General features: G+C 44.1%; 1 protein-coding gene across 1 annotated transcript in view; it reads left to right on the forward strand.

The window, feature by feature from the left end:
- Positions 1-709: 709 nt before the first annotated feature.
- The window catches only part of PRUNE2 (prune homolog 2 with BCH domain), a 279,200-nt gene continuing 255,598 nt past the window's right edge, over positions 710-24,311 (forward strand). Inside the window, exon 1 of the mRNA XM_053292147.1 lies at positions 710-744. The gene's annotated coding sequence lies outside the window, so the exon portion shown is untranslated. The remainder of the gene's footprint in view (positions 745-24,311) is intronic.

The following is a 24,311-nucleotide window of genomic DNA, read 5'->3' on the forward strand; positions in this document are numbered from 1 at the left end:
GGGGATGGGGCAGTAGGTCAGTGGAAGAGCATCTGCATATTTGCATGCAGAAGGTCCCAGGTTCAGACCCTGGCATCTCCAGGTAGAACTGTGAGAGATTCCTGCCTGAAACCCTGGAGAATTGCTGCCAGTCTTGTAGACAGCTTTGTAGAGAGCATTGAGCTAGATGGACCAATGGTCTGACTCAAGTCACCTTATACCATCTCTGGACTGAATGCCATCTAATGAGTCTGAGGGTTTATTTCTCCACTTGTTGTTAAATACTTTATCCACTGACGACAGTGGCTAGCTCCAGCAAGCAACCTCTTGAACATCTGACACTCCTCAATTTGCTTTTTCATTATAGTCAGGAATGACAGAGAGGATATTTCAACACTGACATTTTTATTATTTATTTGGTTTTACTGCTGTTTTCCCCAGAAACATATCAAAGGAGTATCTACAGAATTATATCAAAATACAACTAAACCAAATTAACCCCCAAGTAATTTGCATTATTATTTGATCTCAAGTGAAGTAGGGGGTTATGCAGGTATAATTAAAGTATAGAACACTTAACTAATATAATATAATCCTTCTTTAGTTTATCTGAACAATTTCAATCATGCCACTTTCATATGGGTGTGTGGGTGTGTTCTAACCATTCCTCTTTTTCTTTCTCTCTCAAATTATCTCAGAGATATTGGGACAGAATTTTCCCAGCCTTGATCAGCAAGTGAAAAGACTGGTTGGGCTCAACAAAAGGTAAACTAGTATAGTCAGTGCAAGTACAAAGCTTTATATTGTGCTGATCTGGTTTGAACTCTGATATCTTTTAAAGGCATGAATTAATTCTTCTTGAAAATACCTTCCAAACTATGTAACACTGCATAACACATATAACCTTCTGCATGCAGTTTCCTCCCCACCCCCCAGCAAGGAAAAGGGAGGTTAGGAGAATGTAAAGTGACATGTGCCATGGAGTCAGTGTCGTCAACTCCTGGTGACCACAGAGCCCTGTGGTTGTCTTTGGTAGAATACAGGAGGGGTTTAGCAATAGCAATAGCACTTACATTTATATACCGCTCTATAGCCAGAGCTCTCTAAGCGGTTTACAATGATTTTTTTTAGCATATTGCCCCCAACATTCTGGGTACTCATTTTACCGACCTCAGAAGGATGGAAGGCTGAGTCAACCTTGAGCCCCTGGTCAGGATTGAACTTGTAACCTTCTGGTTACAGGGCAGCAGTTTTACCACTGCGCCACCATTGCCTCCTCCCAGACAGTATGAAATGATGCCTTTCAGCATCTTCCTATATTGCTGCTGCCCAGTATAGGTGTCTGGGAAGTAGTAGATATCAATCAATCAATCAATCAATCAATCTCTTTATTTCGGTCAGCGACCAGCATGAGGTTAAAACAAATGTAAAAAAGGAAATGTAGATATAGGTAGTCTGGGAAACATACCAGCAGGGATTTGAACCTGCAACCTCTGCCTTGGCTGGTGAAAATATGTAAGAATTGAAATGCTAAGCTTCACTCGCTGCTTGCTATTTTGGTCAAGTAGCTTGTCTGATTAGTTGTTACTATAAAGCTAATGTAAGACAAATATACATACTCCCAGGTCAAAGGAAAAGAATATCCTACAATTTAATAATGCCATTGGGACTATGTCTGACCTCACACCTTTTACCATGTCATTGTTTAACTATATCACACCACTTGTGAATTTCAATTATTTGTTCAGAGCGGCCATTCATAATTGCAGGGTGTAAGCCTGCCTTTAGGATGCAAAGCAGAAAACAATAAAACTGCTACAGAAGCGAATTAGAGAAGCAGCAGTTTAAATGTATAAATTAAATGGGCTTCTTTTCACAGCTTTCTCTTTCTATTCTGAGAGGCTTCAGTGTAGTGACATCAAAGGCAGGATTATGTAAGAAGATAAAAACTTGATTAATGTTCATGTTTGAAGTCATGAAAGTCTTTCCTTCTCCAAGCCAGAATACCCCTACTTAAAGCACAAAAAGCCAGGGTCCAGGTGCAAGGAGAGGCTACAGAAAGGCATTGAGATATTGCAGCAAGTATGAAGATGTTGCTTAATATACTGGAAAAAAGCTCTTTTTGGAATTGTGCAGTAAATTGAAATGTGTTAAGACTTGCCTATAAATAGGGAATATCATTCTGCATACTATTGGGATGACTTTTTAATAAGAACTTAGGTAGTGTTGCTGCTTTATTTTTGCAGCCTAGAGACATCACAGTGTAGATGGCATAAAGGTCCATTCTGCATTATCAACCTTCCTATACTAGTTTGAAAGAAATCTGTATCAAAATATAAACTCAATTATAATTCAGTGACAACTTCTAAACATATCTGGTGCTTAGTTTTTTTTAGAGAGAATTTCTTTCAGAGCAGTGCTAAAAATTGTATGTTATAATACTACCATAAATTTTGACATGTTTAAGAATCTTACATGATTGGCAATATAAATTCGTAACCATTGCAAAATAAAAGTAAGTGACTTTTACTGAAATGATTTTATGACTAAGCAGTAAATCAACATTCAAGCAGTTAGTTAATCTCTTATAGGTCAAAGTATGCCTATTAACTAGTTTGCTATTCAGACTGACTGGCAGAAATGCCTTCTCACAAGTATCAATAAGGCTGTATGTCCTTGCCACAGCACTAAGGGCATTCTCATTTAGCTCTTTCTTCCAGCTTAATAGAACTAGGCATAAAATGAATAGAATGCTAATAGAAACTTAAATGAACAGGTTAACAACTAGAGCCATATAATAGTAGTAATACCTCATCAATATGCCACTTTCTCTTTAGGTTTAGCCACATGATTTCCAGTGGTGGAAGGTTTACAGGTTTTAGAAACAGCAACCTTGACAGTACTAACCTGCCTTTTGCTGTGATAGTTTCCCACTAGCAGCTGGTGATTTAGACTCATCTAATTCAATTGGATACTTTCAGTCTAATTTTCCACCAGGCTGTGGATCTGGTTGCATGAACATAATGTGTTACAAATTTCCCTGTGTTATCAGAGCTATGCATTATGAACTTGGTTTCCTGGAAGAAGATCAAGCAAGATTAGTATTCCTTTGTTGCTAACAAATTCACAGATGGAATCTTTTTTTCTTTTTTTTTAATGCTGTAGCTACAAACTGTAAATTATACACTATAAGTAAGTGGTTTTGAAAAACTGGGTACATAACTGGGCAAATAACATCATAACTGAGTACAAATAACGTTATTGCTCCCTGAAATTACACTAAGGCTACAATCCTATGCAATCTGCTTGCGAGTAAGTTCTATAGAATTCAGCAGAATTTACTTCTGAGAAAGCATGCATGGGAGTGGGTGGGGTTGTGGGGTTGGTTTTTTTGCTTATTCATGCAGATTTGCAGTCCCTCTCTCACCTAAAATCCTCCTTATACAATAGAGCATTTTCCATCCTGAAGGCTTGCAGTCTATTCATTGACTTATTGGGAAACTGTGTATCAGTGCTTGATTTAAGGTTTCTCACTGGACCTCACTATCTCCAATGATAACATCTGGTAAGTGACATGTCAGCACACAGGTGTATATGGATTGGTAATTCTGTGAACTAGACATTGCAACTGTTTGTGGGCAGAGTAAAATGTTTTTCTTGTGCCCTCTCTCCGTTGTGTTTTCCTTTGCCCAGCTAGCATTATTCTATTTTGTTTGTTCTTTGTGCCAGTTGTACTGTTTTTCTATTTTGCACAATTGTACAATAATTATGAGAAAGTAAAAATATTACATTTTGGAGGTGTTAATTAGGAAAGCTCACATTATATTAAGTAATATTCTATAGTGTCAAAACATGCAGAGTGAAAAAGCTGTATTTCAAATAGTAAGAGGAAATAAATACAGGACCTGATAACAAATGTGCTATAAACAATGCACACCAGCATTGTTTATGGTTGTGGTTATGATTATGGTAATGGTTATGGTTAGGAAAGCCACAGCACAAATATGTCTAATTATCTCATGTTTATCTGGCTTAATCTTCGTGATCCTTTCCTTAAAGACAAAAAATTATGGTTCTATATCATCACCTTCTGGAACATTTAGAATCTGAGATGTTGAGATCCAGTCCATTGATGAGCATAAATATTGTCTTTGCCATATTTGATAACTTCAAGTTCTGTGTCTAAGAGGTGGCAAAGAAAATCAAATATTTGTTTTCTTTCTAAGGATGTATCAAATGGTGAAAAGGATGTTTTCAAATGGATGTAGTACTATAACAGTATATTGTCCACTAAACTACTTTGGGATCATCAGATGAAAGGTGGTATACTCAGATGAATGAATGAGTGGATAAAATAATAGATAAATAAATAAATAAATTCCTCTAATAGGTAGATTTTTCTTCTTCTTCCTAGTTCTGATTAAGGGAAGATCTGATGCTGTTTCAGTTCAAAACAATTCTTTTGAAGTATTTTGGAAGACTATAGAAAAAGGTCTTTTTGTTGTTTAGTGTTGCATAAGCACTCATGGAAAGTTTTCTGAGAAGGTTTAAAGAGGAACAAATTTAATCTTGCAAAAGGTCCTTGAAAGTCCTTTATTACTTTCAAAGATCTGGGTGGTCCCATCAGACCTTTGTTTCTATCAGGGCCTCTATCCATTTTGCAGGTCGTGGAGTTCTTGAACATTATACAAATCCTGGCAAGTAGGAGAGGAGCAAACTCTCACAAAAGCCTCTGTGTCTGTCTAGCTTTTATGTGCACGAATTCCAAACTTGTCAAAAAATGTAAAACAGGCAAATATTAAACAGTAAAAAATATGTAACCATTGTAGTAAGACATGCAAATATTGCACAAGGATGCAATAAGGAAGAGGCAAGATACTTATACTGGATGAAGTAAATGGCCATAGCTTTATTAATTAACAAACAACAGGGGATATGAAAAATAAAACTGATTAATCTAACTCACAGGTAGCTAATTGATCTGTGGTGATGCAGCTCATTTATGCCATACACATTCCAAATCTTAGGACAAATCCACCCTGGCTACATGCCAATAATCAATGGCTACCCTGACCACTGCATTATTTAGCTATATCTATTACAGTGTCTTTTGGAATTCCTCCACTCATCACCATCACCTGAGCCCTATAACCTTGAGGAGGTGAATCAGGAAACCCTCAAATAGAGTCCCTTCCCTCACAAGCCAAATAACCTAGAGGGCCTGGTCAAGTGAAACCCCTTCAAAAGGCAATGCCCCAGGGTGCCTGCTAATTCCCCTAAACCAATGCACCTTCTATATACTCTCTACCAACAGCCCCAGCCAGCATTTTGACTTGAATTAACAAGGAGTATGTGTGACTATTGGCCTATAAAGCCCCTCTCTTCCTGAATAGGCAATGGTGCAGGTAACCCCCCCCCCTTAAAATACCCTCTTCCAAACCAGTCTAAGCTTCTGCAGAAGGAATTCCTACTCAAACCCTTAAAAGTGACCTGCTAAGCCTGCAATGTCTTCTGGGTGCATAGCATAGGAGGATGCCACCCACATGTGAGCAGGGAGGAGGAGCTGACCTTTAAACCATCCAGCTTCTCCATCCCAATTGGCCCTCTTGCACACATAGCATGCTTTACTTGAAGGAGCTACTGGGTCCCTCAAACACTATGCACACCTTTGGCCAAAAACCCCTCCCCCACTTTCTCTGTGCCAGCTGCAAAGAATGCCTCTCAATCTACCTCTGGGGCGGGGAAGGAGCATGTTTATCAGAAACAGGAACTGGGGTTTCAACTTCCTTTTTTTAAAAAGTCCTTGGAAATTTATATAACTTTCTTTATATGAAGAAAGTGATATCATGAAAAGTGTTATCATGCATTTTCCATATGTCTGGGGCCAAGAAATGGCCATAGGGCTGCCCATCTCTTGATTATAGCTCCAAATTAATTTGTCTAAATTTAGGAATCTAAACCAGACTTCATTAGGGCTTAAACATGGAATATGCTTTCAATTCTCGGTGTTAGTCCTTTAACAGATCAAATTACAAAATGAACAGAGTTCCACTTGAACATAAGAACAGCCCTGCTGGATCAGGCTCAAGGCCCATCTAGACCAACATTCTGTTTCCCATAGGGGCCCACGAGACGTCTCCAAGAAACCCACAAGCAGGAGTTGAAGGCATGCCCCCTCTCCCACTGTTGCTCTCCTGTTAGTCAAGGAGTGAGTATCAGTGAGTAACCAAAACCAAGAATGAATGGGAAATATGGGGAAAAGAGTGTCGAGGACACAGAATGCTATATCAGATCACCCAGCACTCTGTGTGTGTGTGTGTCCGTGTGTCCACCCCTATCAACTTTGCCAAACCTGGACCAATATGAACCAAATCAGGTACAGTTGTAGGGACACATAGGGATACCTCAATGTCATAGTTTGTGATAATGTCATCCACTCCGATCCAAGATAGTGGACGCATACATTTTTGCTGCGCAAGTGGGCTAACTTGTGAACCGCTTAACCAATTTGAACCAAATTTGCTACAGCTGTAGAGACACATAGAGATGCCCCAATGGCATGGTGTGTGATGATGTCCTCCACTCCAACTCAAGATGGCAGCCATGGGAACATCTGAGATGCAAGCAAGCTAATTTGTGGACTGTCTAACCAATTTAAACCAAATTAGGTACAGTTCCAGTGACTGACACACAGGAACACCTCAACAGCATAGTCTGTGATGATGCCATCCACTCCAATTCAAAGTGGTAGCTGTGTGAATTTTTGAGGCGCAAGTGTCTAATCGATTTCAACCAAATTTGGTATAGTTATAGTGAGTGACACACAGGGACACCACAATGGTGTAGTTTGTAGTGATGTCATCCACCCCGATCCAAGATGGTGGACGCATGAACATTTGAGGTATAAGAGTTCTAACTTGTGGACCTCAATTTGAACCAAATTTAATCCAGTTGTAGAGACAGTGAAAGGAAAGTAAGCTGATTAGTTCTCACTAGAACAACTTGCTAAAAATGAAGTCATGGAAATATTTACTATCTCCTAAAGATATGCATAGGGGAGGAACTGTAGTGGTAGAGCACATGCTTTGCATGCAGAATAATTCCAGTTCAACCCTTGATCCACATCTTTTCCCAGTAGAGCTGGGGAAGACCCTGCATCTGAAACCTTGAAGAACTGCTACCAGTCACTTTTGACAATAATAGTTTGATTCAATGTGAAGCAGCTTCATATGAAAGAGGTGGGCAAAACTAAAAAAGGAATTAACTTAAAGTAAATGGAGAAATCTCTATACTGAAAATTGTTTCTACGCCAGTTCTATGGAGGTTCCTCAAATGAGGTTGATGTTGAGCTTGAATTATGTTTCTTATGGTATGTTTTATTTTTAGTCACTTGTTACTTCTCTAAATTTGTTCCATCTTTTCAGTCCCTGGCAACAGTACAGCTGGACAAAAATATCTGAGTACCAGTGTGATCTGCAGAGGTGATACCAGTGCATTTTTCTTAACTGATGAAACCATATGTTTAAAGGTCCAAAGATTTATTATAGATGTGTCTATTGGATTGCCCTGGAATGTCAAATCTCAGATATTCACTGTGACCAATGACTCTTTCTCTAGTCTCATTGCCTGTCAGGAAAGTAAATATATATCCTAAAAGAGTGGTTACATTCTTTCCCCCTCAACAAATCATATGTTCTAAAAAGAACTGAATGACTGTAATCCTTTACTAGAACTACAACCATCCTAAGCTTCATTTTATGCCTGTTTTATTTTGGAGAAAGTGTTCAGAGAAGGATATTACATTTAAGTAACAGTCCAATCCTAACCATGTTTTCTTATAAGTAAGTACAACTGGTTCAATTGGACTTATTCTGAAGTACAAGTGTCATGTTTTACCTGATCTGATATACGTGTTCCTGCCCCTTATGGCAGTTTGCTGCACTGCAGCAGGGCCTGGACAACTTCCCCCCGCCCTGCCAAGGCACTCTTACCCCTGGACTTCGGGGCCAAAGTCCAGGACCTCCACACCCCCTGGGATCCCCCAAATCAGTTTTAGTCTGTCCTTGTTGGTGTGGTTTGTGCCCTCAAGAACCTACCTATGTGTTAAAAATGATGCTTAACTTGCTGTGTGTGTGTGTGTGTGGTGGGGGGCTCCAAAGGCCTTTAGGTCCAGGCTCCAAAATTGCCTAGGTGCACCTCTGCCCACCCCCCACCCCCACCCCCAGCCCCTGGGATCAACCATTTGCTCTCCCTGCAGGAGAAAGAGCATAAAAGCTTCCCCTCTAAGACACACCTTGCCCCAGTCTCCTTGGTCCTGGTATAGTTATTCGCTGTTACTTGTTGGTCTGTTTGATCAACTCTGTCTCTAGCACGATCCATACCTATGGCTACTGGTTCACCCCGATTTCTGACTGACTGCTCAGCTTTACCTCTGGCATGTTCCTGACCTGCAGCATGTTCTTGACCTCCTGTTACTGGTTCACCCCCTGATTCCTGACTTGTGCTCGGCTTGATTGGCGTGTTCCTAATTTCTGGCTACTGGTTTAATCCCTAATACCTGACTGTTGCCAGATTTCCCCCCGGTCTTGACTTTAACCCTTATACAACCTAGGAACCACTGCAGAATTGCAGACACAGAATAAACACATTACAAGCAGTGATAACTAAAAAGATCACTCAGATCCTCTCATTGCCCAAATATCTGAATACAGACATAAGAACATAAGAACAGCCCTGCTGGATCGGACCCATGGCCCATCTAGTCCAGCATCCTATTTCACACAGTGGCCCACCAGATGCCACTGGGAGCTTACATGCAGGAATTGAGGGCATGCCCTCTCTCCTGCTGTTACTCCCCTGCAACTGGTATTCAGAGGCATCCTGCCTCTGAGGCTGGAGGTGGCCTATAGCCCTCCAACTAGTAGCCATTGATTGACCTCTCCTCCATGAAGTTCTCCAAACCCCTCTTAAAGCCATCCAGGTTGTTGGCTGTCACCACATCTCATGGCAGAGAATTACACAGGTTGATTATGTGTTGTGTGAAAAAGTACTTCCGTTAGTTGGTCCTAGATTTCCTGGCAATCAATTTCATGGCATGACCCTTGGTTCTAGCATTATGTGAGAGGGAGAAGAATCTTTCTCTCTCCACTTTCTCCACACCATGCATGATTTTATATACCTCTATCACAGGGGCGTAGCTAGCCTGCTGGCAGCCCGTGTGCGACCACGGCGGGCGCCCCGATAGCCCCGCCCCCTGCATCTGACACCAGACGCAGGAGATAGCCACGCCCCCGCATCTGACGTCAGACGTGGGGGGCATGGTCTGGCTCCTGAACAGAGCCTTGAGGCTCCATTTGGGAGAAGCAGCTTAATTGCTGAAGGGGCCACGCAGCCCCTTCAGCAGTTAGATGAAGGCTGGTGCTGTGTTTGCAGCGCAGCCCAGGAGCAGCTCTTCCCTGCAAGGAAGAGCCGCTTCTGGGCTGCGTTGCGAACGCAGCACCAGTCTTAGCTCCTGAAGGGGCCACGCGGCCCCTTCAGGAGCTAGTTAGGCTGGCACTGCACAGCGCCAGCCTTTGTTTAGCTCCAGAAGGGGCCGCGCGGCCCCCGCTCAGGAGCTAAACTACCGCCCCCACGTCTGACATCTGTCATTCGTGTCAGGGCCGCGAATGGCGGCTCCTGATTGGGCACGGCCCGGGTTCTTTGAACCCGTTCGCCCAATTATAGCTCCGCCCCTGCTCTATCATGTCTCCCCACAGTCCTCTCTTTTCTAAACTAAAATTCCCCAGGTGTTGTAGCCTTGCCTCATAAGAAAGGTGCTCTAGGCCCTGATCAATTTGGTTACCCTCTTCTGCACCTTTTCAGTTCTACAGTGTCCTTTAGATGTGGTGACCAGAATTGTACGCAGTACTCCAAGTGTGGCTGCACCATAGTTTGGTATCAGGGCATTATAATATTAGCAGTTTTATTTTCATTCTTCTTCCTAATGATCACTAGCATGGAATTGGCCTTTTTCACAGCTGCCGCACATTGAGAGTATTCACACAATAGGGCGAAATTGGGCTAACAGAGGCTAGCTCAATTTCACCCCATCGTGTGAAGCATCGGGCATGGCTGTGAGCCCGGTGGTTCCTAAGCAGGTAACCCGCCTAACTACCCCTGCCCTAAAACCAGGTTTGCGGAGCGAGCGCTCCGCAAACCTGGTTTTAAAGATTGTGAGTAGCTGCATCACGGCTCCATGTCATGGTTACTCATGTGTAGACCCCCGGATGGGAGGTAAAAAGCTGCCTCCCGGTTCCAGGGGTCTCCCCAGTATGCCCTGTGCACTCGCGCAGGGCATACGGGAGCTTCCAGGGGCCGCGCAGCCCCTGAGCTCCAAAGCCCCTGCCGGCTCTATCACAGAGCCAGCAATCGTGTGGGCTGCTGATCCGGCCGCCCAAGGCTCACGCTCTGATCATGAGTGGGGAGAGCGGGTTAGCCCGCTCTCCCCGCTCAGTTTTACAAACTGGGTCTCACTGATTGTGAGACCCGGCTCATTGAGTTGACACTTTCAATGAGCTGTCTGCCATGACCCCAGGATCCCTCTCCTTGTCAGTCTCTGACAGCTCAGATCCAGGGCCGGATTAAGCTAGTGTGGGGCCTGTAGCATATGTTATAAAGGGGCCCTAAATTTAAAAATTCACATAAATATTAAAACATAAATTATTTGCTTACTTAGTAAAGTAATTCAATTTTTTCACTTGCTATACAGCTAGATAATGACATATGTCTGACACTTCAGTATGTAATACTATTACTTACATGTAGGTATCAATTTCAAATGTCAAAAGTAAGAAAACTACATTTTAAAAGTTACATTTTCTAGATTTAGCATGAGCAAATTTGTTGATGATACCTGAAATGTCTATTTCACACAGAAGTTCATGTTCAATGCTCATTAGAGTAAGACTGTTCAATCTGTTTTGACCCATGGTGCTCCTTAGTTCATCTTTAATTCTTTTCAGTTTTGAAAATGAGCATTCTCCACTGCAGCTGGTAACTGTGAGTGACAAATAGATGCACAAGGCATTTTCTGCATTTGGAAAACAAGACTCCAAGAAATTGTCAGTTATCAAACAGTACAACTGTAATTCTGCAAAGTCTTGTTTGGCGCCAATATGAGAAGCAAGATCAGTTTTCAACAGTTCAGAAAACTACACAAATTCTTCACCAAGAATTTCTTCCAGATCTTCCAGATATGATTTGATAAGATTTTATGACCTCTTTACAGTCTCTTCAGGTGTAAACGACTGTAACTGATGAAGGAATCCAAATACACCATTCACCTTTTGATAAGCTTTCTGGCTTTTTGGCAGGGCAGAAATCAAGCTGTCAATGTCAAGAAATGTTCGGCTTTTAAACTTCTGAGAAGGCATTTGAGTTGATCAACAAGTGGATCAAGAGTGCTGGAACCACTGAAATCATCATACGCATGATTTCGCTTGTGTTCTCTTCGAGTTTGTTGTTGATAATCTTCACACGCAGTCACATCCTTGGCTTTTTGCTCAATGTCTGAAAAAGTAGACCACATAGCTTGAATAAATCCATGCAAGGATTCATAGAGTGCACAAGCTGTATTCAAGTCTTGACCAGGAGATTGCAAAGAAGTACTGGTCATTTGAAAATGCTGTAATACTTGATCCCATAATATGACCATTATTCCTGTTTCCAACTTCATCATGGTTGAAAGTAGTCCACGAGCCTGTTGTCGAAACTCTACCTTCTGATCATTGTTATTTGAAACATCATCCAAGACTTGTTTTATTGCAGAAAAGCTGTATAAAAGTGGTTTTGTTGCATATGCACGAGCTGACCACCTGGTATCTGACATTCTTTTCACAATGGACAAATGAGCACCACCATAAGGTAGGTATGAGAGGTAACACCTCTCCTGCAGTCATTGCACTGGTTGCCTATTCCCTACCGAGTTCAATTTAAGTTCCTGGTTTTTACCTTCAAAGCCTTGCAGGTTTGGCACCTGTCTACCTACAGACCCACCTCTCCTATCCAGTTATATCCTGTCCAGTCAGATCTTCTCAAATGGCCCTTTTGTCGGTCCCTGATTCCCGAGAGATTCGGGGCACTAGGACCCGTGAAAGGGCCTTTTCGGTTGCTGCCCCACTTCTTTGGAACTACCTTCCCTTTCAGATTCATTTAGCTCCTTCCTTATTGATTTTTAAATCTCTATTGAAGACTTTTCTTTTTCACCAGGCTTTTACCCTGTAGTTTACCTATTTGGTTTTTTCTTTTTGTTAGTTACTTTAGTTTTTGTACACTGCCCAGAGTCTTCAGAGTGGGTGGTATATTAAATGTTTCTAATAAATAAATGATAAATAAATAAGATAATGCAGCAGAAAGGAGATCCCACCAATAAGTAGAAGCAGAAAAAAAATGTGTATAGGCTTTCTATAAAGTGAAAGAAAATTAATGCCTCTTGACAACATTCAGCAGCACATTTTCCAACCAAATTTAGTGAAAATGCAAAACATGGAATCTAATCTGCAAACTCATTCAGCTCCTTTAATTCATGCTTGTAAGCCACTATACTTGCCAGTCATGTTGCTGGCATTGTCATAATTTTGACCACGGCAATCTTTTATATTGGTGTCATTTTCCTTTAAAAAGGAACAGTGTTCTGAAAATTATCTGTTTAGTTGCTTATTGAAAGTCATTTCAATTGGGAAATACAGGTTGAACCTCACAGCCCAATCCGAACTTGTATGTTCCTGAGCTGGTTCGGACTACCAAAAATCAGGTTAAAAATGAGGAATCATTTTTGTGTTGTTGAGTTGTGCCACATAAAACTGTTGAAACATCCACCACATCTTCTCATCACTAACCACATCCACACCACATCACACCACTTTTACATAACACTCATCAGTCTAAACATATACTTAACTAATTCAATAAAGTTAAATTTGAACGAAATTATTAATTTGTATCATGTTATTAATGACGTCCATAATGATTACGTACTACTTCAGTCATCTTCGAGGAAGAACACCACGACAAGTTCGCATGTGTATTTTCCTTTCCCCCCTCAAAGCGGGCATTTATACATTGCACACAATCACACTCGCAAGTCACAAAGTGACAGTAATTAATTGACAGTCACTGATATCTGACTGTGTCCAGCCCTGGAGTGGCATATCCCTTGTTGCAGGCTCATCATGGTGGCACACCCTGACCGTGTCCAGCCTTGGAGTTGCACATCCATTGTTGCAGGCTCACCGCTGTGGCACACCCTCAAGCGGCGTAACAGCACACGCCACAGTGGCTTGGGAGCATGGGAGATAGCACAAAGGACACCACGCCTGCACACAACACAGCAAGGAGCCAACCAACACACACCTGCATACACGCAGAACCCACAACACGTACCATGCAGCATGCAGCTCTCCCAACAACAGCATTGCCAGATCGTGAGAATACAGTGAGATGCCGATTTCACCAGAAAGATTGCAAGCGTTTAGTGTGGGGCCCTCAAAAATGCAGGGCCCATAGCATATGCTACTAGGTTAAGCTGCCACTGCTCAGATCCCATCAGCATATACTTGAAGTTGGGGTTTTTCGTCCCCGACATTGAACCGCATTTGCCATTTTGTTGCCCACTCACCCAGTTTGGAGAGATCCTTTTGGAGCTCCTAAAAATCTGTTTTGGATTTTACTACCCGAAAGAGTTTGATATCATCTGAAAATTTGGCCACCTCACTGTTTACCCCAACTTCTAGATCATTTATGAATAAATTAAAAGGCACCAGTCCCAGAACAGATCCCTGGGGGACCCCACTTTTTACTTCCTCCACTGTGAAAACTCTGTTTAGCCCTACCCTCTGTTTCCTGTCCTTCAACCAGTTAACAATCCACACATGTACTTGACCCCTTATCCCATGACTGCTAAGTTTCCTCAAGAGTCTTTGATGAGGAACTTGGTTGAAAGTTTTTTGGAAGTCCAAGTATACTATGTCAACTGGATCACCTTTATCCACACTAGGGATGTGCAAACTGGTCTGGGAGTTCGGTTCGGGGTTGAACCAACTCCCCCCAGTTCCATCCAGACTGGAACTGAACCTACTCGCGCGTTCGCGGAAGTTTTAAAAATTTAATTGTTTTTTAACCTCTTAGCACTTTCGGGGGGCTTCGTCTAGGCCACAGGGGGAGGTCTGCAAAGGTTCCCCCTCCCCCCGCCGGCCTCCATCATCACCGCTTTTTCTGGCCCGTTCAGGCCTCCATTTCTTGGTGCGGTGCTGCTGCACATGCGTAAATGGCCTCTGTGAGGCCTTAAATTGCCCAGGGCCTTGCAGAGGCTGTTTGCGCATGCACAGTGATGATGGAGGTGGGTGGGGGAAACTTCGTGGACACCCCCCCCCGTGGCCTAGACAAAGCACCCCGAAGGGGCTCAAAGGTAAATATATATCTATATCTATATCTATATCTATATATATATCACAAACCACCCCCGGACTGAACCGAACTGGGGCGGGGGGTTGAGGGGGTGCTGAACCAAACTGGCTCAGTCAGGTTCAAGTCCAATTCGGACTTGAACTGAACCAGGCCAGCCTGTTCCATGCACACCCCTCATCCACACACTTGTTGACACTCTCAAAGAACTCCAAAAGGTTTGTGAGGCAAGATTTTCCTTTGCAGAAGCCATGTTGGTTCTCCCCCAGCAGGGCATGTTCTTCTATGTGCTTTACAGTTTTATCCTTGAGAATGCTTTCCATCAGTTTGCCTGGAACAGACGTTAAACTAACCGGCCTGTAATTTCGCGGATCGCCCCTGGATTCCTTTTTGAAAATTGGTGTCACATTTGCTACTTTTCAATCCTCTGGTACAGATCCTAATCGTAGGGATAAGTTATATATTGCTTATTGCTTGTCCTGTGGGAGTAGGACAACGTATAAATCTAACTAACTAAATAAAATAAAATATTTTTGCAAGGAGCTCGACAATTTTACATTTGAGTTATTTAAGTATCCTTGGATGGATGCTGTCTGGCTGGTGATTTGCTAGTCTTCAGTTTTTCCAGTTTAAAACATCAACTCTTGTCACTTCTATCTGACTCAGTTCTTTAGCTTCTGTCTCTGAAAAGCCTAGTTCAAGAACAGGTATATGCCCAGTATCTTCTGCTGTGAAGATAGCTGCAAAGAACTCATTTAGCTTCTCTGCAACCTCTATATCCTCCTTAACAATCCCTTTCACTCCCCCATTGTAGAGATGTGCAAACAGATGAGCAAAAATATTTTTTAAATGGCTGCCAAAACAAAAATGGCCACTGCGCATGGGCAAATGGCCTCTGCAAGGCTGTGGGCCATGCCTGGCCTCACAGAGGCCATTTGTGCTTGCGTGGTGGCCGCCATTTTGGCTGCCGTACTGTTGTAGGAAGGCCCAAATGGGCCAGAAAATGGGCCTAAAAGGCCCAAGGGGGGCATTTTGAAAGCCGGGGGGGGACCTCAGCGCGCACACACCCCACCTTGATGATCATTTTAAAGGTAAACTTTAAAAAAAACTTGGAAAAGTTTGCAAACCCCCACCACCACCGAACCAAAACCAGGGGGTGGTTGAGGTGTGGCAGACCAAAATGATCGGGTTGGGTTTGAGGCCGGTTCGGCCTCGAACCAAACCAGGCCAGCCAGTTTTGTGCACACCCCTACCCCATTGTCTAACGGTCCAATCGCCTCCCCAGCAGGTTTCCTGCTTCTTATATTTTTAAAGAAGTTTTTGCTATTCCCCTTGATACTTTTAGCTAAATGTTCTTCAAACTCTCTTTTCACCTACCTTATTGTCACCTTGCATTTCTTTTGCCAGAATTTGTGTTCCTTTTTGTTCTCTTCATTTGGTCAGGCCTTCCAATTTCAGAAGGAAGTTGTCTTCTCCTTTATGGTTTCCTTGACTTTACCTTTTAGCAATGCTGGTATCCTCCTGGACTTAGTGGTACCTTTCCTCCTTTTTTATATATATTCTAACTGGGCTTCTAGTATTGTGGTTTTGAGTAAACTCCATGCATTCTGGAGTGAAGAGACTCTCCTGATTTTCCCTTTCAGTTTTCTTTTCGCCATATTCCTCATTTTGGAGAAGTTTCCTCTTCTGAAATTCAAAGTGTTTGTGTTAGACTTCCTTGGTGATTCTCTCCCCACATGTATGCAGAATTTGATCGCACTATGGTAACTGTTCCTTATGGGGTCGATGACACTGACATCCCACACCAGGTCCTGGGTGCCACTCAGGATTCAGTCCGCCTTATCTCTGGTCAGTTCCAAGGCCAACTGTTCTAGGGCACAGTCATTCAGGGTATCTAGAAATTTGACCTCTTTGTCATTTCCTGACGGTGAATTTACCCAGTCAATGTGTGGGTAATTGAAGTCACCCATTATTACATCCCCGCCTCTCCTTGACACATGTCCTTGATTTCCTTCTGCAACTCCCAATCACTGTCAGCGTTTTGATCTGGAGGGCAATAGCAGGTCCCCAGCAGCACATTTCCTTTCAGGCCTTGTATTGTCACCCACAGGGTTTCTGTGGAGGACACTGGTCCTCCTAGGTTTTCTAGCTTGTTAGATTCTATCCCTTCCTTGACATACTACTTGACATGCTACTCCACCTCCCTGTGCTTTCTATAGAGTTTATATCCAGGGATAACAGTCAGTGTCCCTCTGGCTCTCGCTGTTCCACCATGTTTCTGTTATGCCCACTAAATCTATTTTTGTTAGCAACCAAGCACTCCAGCTCACGCATCTTGGCTCAGAGGCTTCTGGCATCAGCATATAAGCACCTATATGCTTACCTGGTGTGATGCTATCTTTCTTTTGTCTCTTTGATCTCTTTGACCAGCTAGCACAGCTTCCTGTCTGCTCTTATGAGTTTCTGCTCTGTCCTCTTCTCTTTTATCTGAATCTTTTACACCCTTATACATTACGGGATGGCATTTGCAGAACCGGATACTGCCCAGCTCCTGTTGGCAACAGGACAGCAGCTTTAATAGGAAATATTAAAGCCCATCCTGTGTATATCTTGTCATACTTGGATATATGTGAAACTGCTCATATTAAGATGTTGGCAATTAGGGGTCCCAAAGGACATTAAAAAGGAGATCTTCAGTGAGGTGACTGCAGTAGGACTTCTGTCTTTTCTCAGGTTGACAGCACACAAAAAAGGACCTATCTATTACCGGTGGTGGGGGGGATAACTTTGAAACAACAAAGTCGCGGAGATCAACAACCCGCTTTTTGTTTCCAATATAGAGCTGGAATTTTTAAGCTGACAGAATTTCTGACAGGGAACAGGGTTTCTGCAACAAACTAGGTGGAAAGGACATGGATCGTGGCGAGACAGATTGATTTGGACCTCTTCGATGACGGATGAGCTTGAAAAGGGAAGGAAAAGGGAAGCCCCGGCTCCCTTCGCATCACATGACAGCCGAGCCGCTTGGGGAGTGCAAGGGGGCGCGGACCGCCGGCTTCGCCCCCTCCCCGCTTTCAGCGGACGGACCAAGTGGGGCCCGCCAGGGACACGCGCACCGCGCCCACTCTGGAGGGAGCCTTTACCTCTCTTCTCTTTCTGGCAGCCAGGCGGGCAAGAAGACTCGCCCCTTCTTCTTCGTCGTCGTCGTCGTCGTCCTCTTCCTCCTCCTCGCGACTCCCCAGCGCCCGCCACACTCACCGCCACTTGAGGTGCACGCACTGCTCGCTTTCACGCCAGCCGGGGAAGCGGCGTCGCGTCGCCCCCCGCCCAGGCTGGGCAAGAAGAGCCTCTGCTTCGCTGCGCGGAGGAGCCTCCGTGCTACGGGGAAGGGCTGGCGAGCCGAGGGGGAAGGCAGCGCCGCTTAGGAAGCCCCGTTAGGTTCCTCAGCCCCACCCCGCGGGCACTTTGGAAAGACTGCCGCCCAAGAAGGATTTCTGCCTAGGGTAGGGATGCTAAGGCTGCCTCACGCCCGTAATGCGAGTTGCTCCTTTGGCGACATCGCCCATAACTTGAGATTGCCTCCCTAATCCCTGGCGACGCTGGGTTTACTAATGAATGTTCCTCCGAAGTTCCTGCGACAAATAGTAACCGCAGGCAGAGATGCTCCTGATCATGTCCATAGCAGGCGCAAAGGATTAAATCCCCTCCCTCAAGCCCTGGTTCTGTTCCTGACTTTCCCTTGTGAGTGACTGTATTTTAACAAAACGAAAACCAAGGACTCAAGAGTAATTCGAGGGACTAGGGTGATAGTGCTAAAGACTCCTTATTCTCCCGGTGTTAAAGACTCCCCTTTTCCAAAACCGCGCATCATTTGCACCAGGAAAACCAGCCTGTGAGGGATAATGATGTGATTATGGTCACCGGCAGTTTAGGCCTCAGTTCTTCTGAGTCGGGATATGACCTTCAGAGTGCTTGGAAAGCAACAATGTGCAAGTGCTAGAGTTTACAACGGGCTGCACTAAAGCTTTATGGGGTTCTCAAACTTGGTTCCTCACATGTTGTTGGACTACAACTGCCATCATCCATTCCTTTCAGCACAGGCCACAACCATTATGGCTAAGTTTGAGACCCCTGCTTAATGGGAAAATCTCTTGTAGGTGCTGCTGAAAACTAACTTCCTCAGACACTGACGCTGTTATTCTACATGCACTAAGTTCAGTTTAATTACCGAGAGATTAAAAGTATTTATTCCAGGCTATTGTTTTTAAAGAAGTAAAATCAAGTAAAGTAGTGTCGTTGGTGTCGACTCCTGGCAGCCACAGGGCCATGTGGTTTTCCTGGTAGAATACAGGAGTGGTTTACCATTGCCATCTCCTGTGCAGTATGAGATGATGCCTTTCAGCATCTTCCTATCGCTGCTGCCCGATAAAGGTGTCTGGTAAACATACCAGCCGGGATTCGAACCGGCAACCTCTTGCTCCCTAGGCAAGTTACTTCCCTGTGCCATAGGGAAGGTAAAAATAGTTGAGAAAGGAAGGGGGAGGGAGCCATCAAATTCCAGGTTAGTTGCTTTAAAGGTTGGTAGCCATGGTTCACTTTCTGACTTTAAAGATTTCCCCATGAAGCCATACAAAAAAATAACTAAAACACAAATACAATATGAAGTGCTATTTTATCCCTGTCTTATTCCTGTACTCTCCTATGAATTGTCGAAGTGGATATGTTGGGTTATCTTTTGAGTCCAGTCAATGTAAATTAATCATACCGCAAAAGGATTTAGGTGATCATAACCTGACTGTTTCCCATTGGTTCGGGCAAGCTGCGCTAATAAACGATTTATATGGACCCAATCCCTGCACCACTTGATGTTTAAGTAAATCCTGCTGTTAAATAAGACGTATTTATTATTACGTAGGAGAGGATGCCGAGCAGATCTCGAGTGAGTCTTAGAGTTTAGGGCTTGTTGTATCCCCTGTACTTTCCCCAGATTATGCAAACTACCCTGCTGACTTTAGGGGTGGGGGTCTCTCAGCAAGGTCCTCAAATCTCTCCTGGGGGGACTGTGTCAGTCTGTCCGACCTGCTGCTTGAGTTCTGTGAGGCAATTACTCGAAAGGAAAACATCTCCTGTTAATCGCATTGGCATCAGTCAGAGGCCGTTTCAGATTTCAGGGGGGGGGGGGGGCGGTACAAATTACACGTTATCCAAATATTGGCTGCTGTTGCTGCAGAGGGTGGGGGGCGGCTGGCAGCCAGGCTGTGCCTGCCCCAGAGTTCCTGCTGCAATTAGCGCGGGAGACCTTCCCTCCCGCCTAACCTTCACCCAGGCAATGCCAATTGCCAAAAGAAATCACGCTCAAGTTTGATTGCCCCCCTGGGAGCCGCTCCCCCTCCCCTTCCCGCCTGCCCCGAAAGGGGAGTCTGGCAGCTCCTGCTCGATGCCTGGGGCGGGGGGTTGTTTGCCGAAGGAAAGGGCTACCCCCTGGGCGCTGCCACCGCAGCTTGCATTGCAGGCACCAGGTTTCGCTTGGTGCCGGCGTGGCTGCACCCGAGCTGGCTGCCTAGTCCGCAGCAGCCACGCCAACTCCCCAGCGCTCCCCGGTGCCTTTCCCTGTTTGTTTAATTCAGGAAAGGGTTTGGAGCGACAAGGGGTGCGGCGGGGGCAGCAGGCGAGATCCTTGGGCAGGAATCGGAGAGTCCGCCGGGCCCCTGCCCCGCCCTGCGGGCCACCGCCAAGCAGCTCCAGGGGCGGGCGAGCGCTCCCTTCATCCCACCGGCCGAGGCGGAATCCTGCTTGCTTCTCTGAGCGCGGAGACCCCCCACTGACTGCGCCTCCATCGCGGGGCGCGCAACTCTCTCTGCCCCTGCAGTCCAATGCTGTTGGTTTGGGGGGTAGAAAATGCAGCTGGTGTGTGGAAAAGAGGCGGCTGTGGGGCATTTCGAACGCGAAAAAGGCGAACCCCAGAGAAGCCCGCTTCTTCTTGTTTGTTTCATTACCCCCTTGCTCGACTTGAACCCGGATTCTAAACCCTGACCTGGGAGGAATTTCCGTCATCTAGTAGGTTTCAGTCTTTCGCCTCCTCACTTCGATTGATTGATTGATTGATTAAGTGCTGTCAAGTCAGTGTTGACTCTTAGCAACCACATAGATTTTCTCCAGGATGATCTGTCTTCAACATGGCCTTTAAGGTCTCTCAGTGGTGCATTCATTGCTGTTGTAATCGAGTCCATCCACCTTGCTGCTGGTCTTCCTCTTCTTATCTTTCCTTCAGCTTTCCCCAGCATTATGGACTTCTCAAGTAGCTGGATCTTCCTTCCCATCATGTGTCGGAAATATGATAGTTTGAGCCTGGTCATTTGTGCCTCAATGAAAATTCTGGATTGATTTGTTTGTTTGTTTTCCTGGCTGTCCATGGAATCCTCAAAAGTCTTATCCAGCACCAAAGTTCAAAAGCATCAATGCTTTTTCTGTCTTGCTTCTTCAGAGTCCAGCTTTCACATCCATAGAGCGTCATGGAAAAGGTTGTCTGAGAATGATTATAATCTTTGTAGGTGTAGACACCTCAGGGTATCTAAAAATCCTTTCCAAGGCCTTCATTGCAACCCTACCAAGTGCTAGTCTGTGGGGTACTGCCTGACTGCTGGATCCTTTTCTCTTAACAGTTAGAAATCTCTAGCTGGTGGGCCAATCCTGTCCTCATTCTTCTCCTGATCTGAAGCAGGTCTTGCTGCTGCCACACAACAACGTGACAGTATCTTTAAACCCGGCATCCTTCAGAAATTCTCGCTTGACTTTGTTTCCCTAACACACTTATACAAAACTAAATAGCATAAGGGGTGGGTGTGTTTCAAAAGGTTGTCAACCCCGTTAACCTGAATCCTGGCAGCGGGACCCGAAGAGGTTCCAAACTGCCGCCAATTAAATCCCGCTTGTTGACACACCACCAGGGCAGGAGTTGTGTGGGACGGGAGTTTGCCTGCATCCGCTCGGATTTCACTGGGCAGCGACAAAAGGGTGTCAGTCTCAAAGAAGCAGTCCTTGGAATAATAATTCCTCTTTTTCCGAAGCCAGCGTGGTGTAGTGCTGCCCGGTGCTGGTCTAGGACCGGGGAGACCCGAGTTCAAATCCCCATTCAGCCATGATACTTGCTGGGTGACTCTAGGCCAGTCACTTCTCTCAGCCTAACCTACTTCACAGGGTTGTTGTGAGGAGAAACCTAAGCATGTAGTACACTCCTCTGGGCTCCTTGGAGGAAGACCGGGGATATAAAAATGTAAAATAAAAATAAATAAAATAATAATGTCTGTCCCAGGGGGCAATGCGAGGGGGAAACCCGGAAGCAAGTCTCACCAGTGAGACTAAGCCGGCTTCCTCCTCCCACCTAAGTCTGCCAGGGGTTGTTGCCAGCCTCAGTCGTGATGATGTTGAACGGGCCGGGTGGGCGGCAAAATCTCGGCCTGGCTGGCAAGGAAGACGGGCAGCTTGCCTTTTCTTTATCCCGCCAGCCGAGGCAGGTTCGCTTCCAAGTTCTTCTGAAATCAAAGTGACTCCAAGAAGGCACATTTCCGTCGGAGTGCCATCGGAGGAGGAGGAGGACCACGACTGAGTGTCCAACTTCGAGATCGTGGGTGGTGGGGCGGGGGGGCAGCCCACCAGCCACTAGCGCCTTCGTCCTGTTCCTTCGTTCCTGGTCTGCCTGCCTTAACTTGGGTCCCAACCCCCGCAGGAACATTCCATGTCTTTGCTGCTGGCCGAGGAAGGGGCTCCCTGCACACCAGAGTGCTTTATCTATCTCTTCATCCCCTTTCAGTCCGTTCCAAACGGCACCGAGGCAGTGCCCACCAGCCCAGTCAGTGGTATAACGTACTCACTGAACTCTAGGGGGAAACCATTTTATTTAGCATTTCCACTGTGAGGGAAAGTGGTGCCTGCGTTTTCCTATCGCGAAATAAACTTTTCCTTCCTTTCTGTGAACAACAAAAATATTAATTGTCTCGATTGCTGCAACGCCTTTCTGTGGTTCCTCTCACTTTAAATCAAAAATAGTTCAAACAATAACACTGAACAGTTTCAGCGTGTGCTCAACTTCCCCATGCCTAGCGCTGGAATTCCAAATCTAAGGGATGCTGTGATTCATTTGCACCAAACTCAAATTTGTTGCAAGACAGTCTTGAAAGCAAGGAAAACGTTGGCATTATAGAAAATACTAGGTCATTACTGCTAATATCAGAAGTCGCCATTGGAATTTCATACTTGCTACTTGGGTTTTTTATCTGCTTCTTCACTGAAGCTTTCAAAGCCGTTCATAATAAAAAGGTGATACAAATCCTATAAAAAACCCCTTCTAAACACATTGTTGGAAGATGTCAGTGGACAGACACAAGAAATCTCAGGGTGCTTATTCCCCCCCCCCCCCTTCTACTCATTTCCTCTGTTTGCTTATGAAATAGAAATATTAATAATAGTCATACTTGGGTTTTTTAAAAAAAGTATCTTAGAATGCAGGAATTTCTTCAAGCCTGTATGGAACTATGGAATTTAATTCTATTCTTATTGTATCAAATGAAAGCCTGTCCTGCATTCATTGTGTTCAAATTTATTTTCTGCTAGGACAGAGACAAACTCTGTGAATATAAGAATGTACCAAATGAAATATAAAAGGCATTGATTTTCAAGATCAAGGAAGGATTGAAAACCAACTCCACCCTCCCTCCCTCCCTCCCAGATTCCCCAAACTGGACACAGACCTGTAAAATAATTAGAGCTATGTTTATATCAAACCATATGTTGAACTGACCTTAAAATTAATTATTAAATATAGCAGAACATTTTGCAAGGAGTTTAGAGGTGTTTTAATGATAAAAACTAATAAAACTAATGCATCATTTTATCACCAAAATATTAAAGTTTGTTGGGCTGATTGGTAGATATAATTGAGTGGGAAATACAATATGAGGGATCTCTTTCTTGTAACATCATGATTTGTTACCCAACCCCTGCTACTATTGTTCCTTATCTGATATCCAAATGCTAATATTTCTGTTTATTTGTATATCTGACTTCCAAGATATTTTTTTTAATTGCCAGTTTGTAATTTGCTTTGAGGACTGAATGATGATGTAAAATTTCTGCTCATTGAAAAGTGACCTGATACACATTGCACCAAGTTATTAACAGAGGAGGCTATGCAGAGCAGAATGAATCAGCCTTTTGAATATTCAGATCCTAGTACGTGTATTTGAGGGATGAGCATTATTAAAATCAATTATACATTTATTTAGAAGAGTGGGTGGAATGGGATCACAAGATCCTGCAAAAACAAGTTAGTAGGATTGTTTCTGTGTAATTGTGTTTGGAACTAAGGCATTACACCCTAGTAACAGAAATATTTTCTGGGAAGGAAGGCCCATTGATTGCAATAGAAATTATTTCCAAGAAAGAGTGCTTATGGTCACAGCCATGGATTAAAATCCACAATTCAGATGAATTGAGGGCTTAAGCTACCAGTCATCCGGCATCAGCTGAGTATCAATCTCATCCTGACCAGAACACATTTTATTCAGAAGTATTTTCCACTGAGTGCAATGGAACTTACTTCCAAGACTGTAGAATTTAGGCTATAAATTGAGTTCTGAACCAGGAATTAATGAATTAATGAATTATACCACTGTGAGAGAATGAAGATCTAAATGTTCTGAAGAGGACAGGTTTTCCCAGTGACAGAACCATTCCTTGTGTCTGCGGAGCCTATTCCTGCAATGGAGTTGAGATAACCTGTTATTTACCTGAGTAGAATCACAGAAACAGAGTTAGACTTCTTGTAATACCCTCCTTATTTATACCCTTAGACATAAAGAACAGACTCTCTTTATCCCTTTAGAAAAGAATCTTTG

This window comes from Hemicordylus capensis, chromosome 2 (genome assembly GCF_027244095.1).
Source record: "Hemicordylus capensis ecotype Gifberg chromosome 2, rHemCap1.1.pri, whole genome shotgun sequence".
Classification (NCBI taxonomy): domain Eukaryota; kingdom Metazoa; phylum Chordata; class Lepidosauria; order Squamata; family Cordylidae; genus Hemicordylus; species Hemicordylus capensis.